The following is a 3,912-nucleotide window of genomic DNA, read 5'->3' as shown; positions in this document are numbered from 1 at the left end:
CAATTATCATCAAGCGCAGTACTAATCTAACATTCCCTTTGTTGAGGAAGTACATGATTGTTATGCCTTAGTAATCTCCTCTTAAATATAAAAGCATTCCCACTAAAAAATTGGTGGTTACCTAGTGATCAACCAAGCGAAATGAAATAAAATTTAGGTAAATTTGAAGAATGCCAAAAGAAACCTATATAAAATTTTCGAAATGAAATTTGTTCTTCAATCCTTAGCTTAATTTATTTCTTGATCGACTAAATCAATCGCTGCTGAAACTGAACTATTATCTTTCTACATTCTTGTGTTTTTATGAAGTACAAAATAAGCATTAATTATTTTGATTTGAGTTTTTATATCAAAGAAAGAACTTCTTAATATAGTCTTGTCGTTTCTTTAAATTGATTCATCTCTCAATTATATTTCTTGCACCAGAATGTAGAAGGTTAAATAATTATTTGTAATTTTTAGGATTAATTGGAAAATTCAATCAATTACATTCTTAATTTGAGAGATGTGTATATGAATTAAGGGCATATATTTGATCAAATTCTGATTCAATTGTATGGTTAAATAGATAATTCAAAGTAACGGTTATGTTCATAATCCGAGACATGTGTACAAGATACAAACATTAAGGCAAGAAATTGTAATTGTAAACATATAAAATTGAAAAGGCTTTAAAACATTTATTCTCAATAGAAAAAATTCTCAATCCTTTGAAATTCAGAACTTGAACAATGAAGTTTGCTCCATTAAATTCATAAGCACGCTAAAGAAATAAAAGCTAAGTCAATTGAGTCTTAACTTTATAATTGGTATGAACATAGTTATTAATGTAGGAGGACGTTGGTTTGAGTGCGATTAATCGCATTATCCACCAATTTATAGGTTGGGGAGAGGCCATAGATAGTTCTAAGTATTATGTTAAAAAGAATAGATATTATTTAAAAAAAATTCAAGGTAACATTTTGAGTACGTTTTTTTTAAATATTTTCTGCTTTACAATTCATGTTCGGGATTGATAACTATCACTCCTAACAATCAAGGGCGAAAGGAGGGGCTAGTAGAGACCCTACTCCCTAAAATGGAAAATTCCTTTTTTAGAATCCAAAAATTTATAAAATCCTAAGTTAATCTATTATAAAATTATAGTTTACCCCCAAATGCTAGAAATTTGATTTAATTCTTTTAAAACCCATAATAATATAAACCAATATAAATGAAAAATTATATTTTAATTCTTATAAAAATATATAATTTAATCTCGATGACTTTTCTAACCTAGCTACTGTGGTCCAAAGCGCCAACAATTTGGTTTTAGTTTCAAGCAACAATAACAAAAAGTAAAAGGAAAGAAGTCAATTCATGCATATGGCCAAAGAAGTTAAGAAAATTCAGAAAATTAAATTTCGTTTCAACTATAGGTTCATGTGAGAACTAAGCACCTCAATGAGATGATGGCAATGGCGGAATGCTTTGTTCATTTTTGAAAAAACTCTCAGGGTCTAATATGGCTTTCACACTAGCCAATCTCATGATATTATTGTTAAAATACTTAGTCCCATAAACCTCCGCAACACCAAAATCCGTATCATTGCTTCCATTGCAACCAATATCAAGATCTCTATAGTTAAGAAACGCCTCCCTAGGGTCACTACTCGCATATTGAGCCATTGCACCGTACAATCTCCTCGACATTTCAACGTACCGCTTGGCTGCACCGATCCCTCCATCGGACTCCGACCAGTAAACTGTATATTGGACCTTAAAAAGGTACCCACATCTCTGATGAACCGCCGTTTCAGTTTCTGAAATCTCGTCCATTCGTCCACCGTGAGGGTTTAGTTGCACGAAAATGTTCCCTATGTCCATCAACATTTCCCATAACGACACCAGCCCTTGTTTGGGAATCACATTTTTGTAGTAATCAGATTTGGTCTTGAAGAACACTTTATTCTCCACCACACGATTAAGCAATACATCAATGGAGGTCCCATTGGTAAACCCGGCCCAAAAAAGGGTCGATTCGACCCAACTCATTTCGATACAATCATTTTGTTGTAAACCCAATTCGGGGAAATCCTCGTTCATCAGATTCATAAGTTTTCTACTTCTTCCAAGGAATTGGCCAATCAAAGAAACTCGAATTGTTTTGATTCCATTGCCAATTGTTATAGGTTCAGGTTGAAGCCTTATAAACAAATGTTTAGGCAGCTTAGGTGCAATATGTTGCCAACTATATGCAATATCCGTGGCTCCTTGGTCCAATGTCCTTTGCACTTTGAAAACAGTGACCTTACGGGGAACATGAACCAATTTGATCTTCCATGAAAGGATAACACCAAAGCTAGTTCCACCACCTCCTCGGATAGCCCAAAACACGTCTTCTCCCATTGATTTACGGCTATTTATCATACCGTTGACATCGATTAAACAAGCATCAATTACATTATCGATTGAAATTAAAGTCCGTATTTTCGTATCATATTCCCATATCCACCTCCGGTAAAGTGTCCACCGATGCCAAGCGTAGTACAAACTCCCGATGGGAATCCATGGACTTTACTTTTCTCAGCTATCTTATAATAAAGTTCCCCCGTCGTCGCCCCGGCTTGAACCCACGCCGTCTCGCTTGTGATATTGATCTTTATCGACCGAAGATTGAATAAATCGAGGATGACAAATGGGATGTCGGATTTGTACGATAAGCCTTCGTAATCATGGCCGCCACTTCGGATTCTTAATTGGATACTATGGATCTTGGCACAAATGACAGCAGCTTGGACATGGGAGGCATGTCGGGCAGTTATAATAGCCAAAGGTTTTGATATTGTGGAAGATGATATGATTCTAAGGTTATTTGCACGCAATTCGTATAAATATTGAAAGGAGGAATTGTTGGGAACGTATATAGAATTTGTAATTGGATTTGAAGTGTTGGAATGTATTGGAAGACATTGGAGGAAATTATCAAGAACTGAATTTGACGTTACGGATGAAATTGATAATAGGAAAGACGTTGAAAGGATGAATAATTTAGAACTTGAAGAGTTCATTTTTGTTTTCAAAGAATTTACAATGGTGTGTATATAAAGAGTAGAGGCCTAGAGGATCAATTTTCCAAATGAAGCCAAATCTAGAATACTTTATTTATTTAACTCTTTAGCATATTACATGTTTATATCATTTTAACCTTTTTTGTGAAATATGAATAATAAAATTCCAAGTTAAATACTTATTTTTTATGAAACATTTAAGTTACAATCTTTCTCAATTATACTTGTTCATTGGTCGAGCAAGTGGTCAACTCTAAAAGTGGAAGGGTTTGGGTAAAATATAGACTCGAAAAAGGGTTTGGACAAAAAAATAAGGCATGTTTTTTAAACGGACTGCATCTCGAATAATCTTTTTTTGCCCGGACTTGGCCCGAATTTGCAAAAAAAAAAACTGTTGCTTTTTATTATTATTGTTTTTCAATTGTTTTGCTATCATTTTGTTGTTATTGTTTGAATACTATTTTAGAGGTATTTGCTTGCTAAGTTGCACCAATCTTTGTGTTACTTAAGTATATATTTTTAAATTTTTTTCCATTTATGTTAATGTTTTTAGTATATTTGATTTTAGTATTTTTATCCAGATTGGGCTTGCACAAAATTTTAGGCCAATTTTTTAGGCTGGACTCGAGCCTAAAAACCTTGCCTAAATTTTTACTTAACTCGACTTGACTTGACCCATGGGCAACCCTACTCTTGATCCAAGTGTTTGCACAAGACAAGGACAAAGCTAGAGGAGGCCAGTCCTCCCCCACTAAAAATATCCATTTAGTCCTTTTAGAAAATGAAAGGTTTTAAGTTAATTAATAGTACAATTGTAAAATTTATAGTTTAATTTTTTGAAAAATTATAAAATTCTACATTA

The 3,912-nt window shown here is 33.5% G+C and overlaps 1 pseudogene; it reads right to left on the bottom strand.

Annotated features, from left to right (window-relative positions):
* Positions 1-1,440: 1,440 nt before the first annotated feature.
* Positions 1,441-3,050, bottom strand: LOC107934636 (berberine bridge enzyme-like 7; annotated as a pseudogene).
* Between the last annotated feature and the right edge of the window lie 862 nt (positions 3,051-3,912).

This window comes from Gossypium hirsutum, chromosome A06 (assembly GCF_007990345.1).
Source record: "Gossypium hirsutum isolate 1008001.06 chromosome A06, Gossypium_hirsutum_v2.1, whole genome shotgun sequence".
NCBI lineage: Eukaryota > Viridiplantae > Streptophyta > Magnoliopsida > Malvales > Malvaceae > Gossypium > Gossypium hirsutum.
This window is presented reverse-complemented; position numbering and strand designations above follow the sequence as displayed.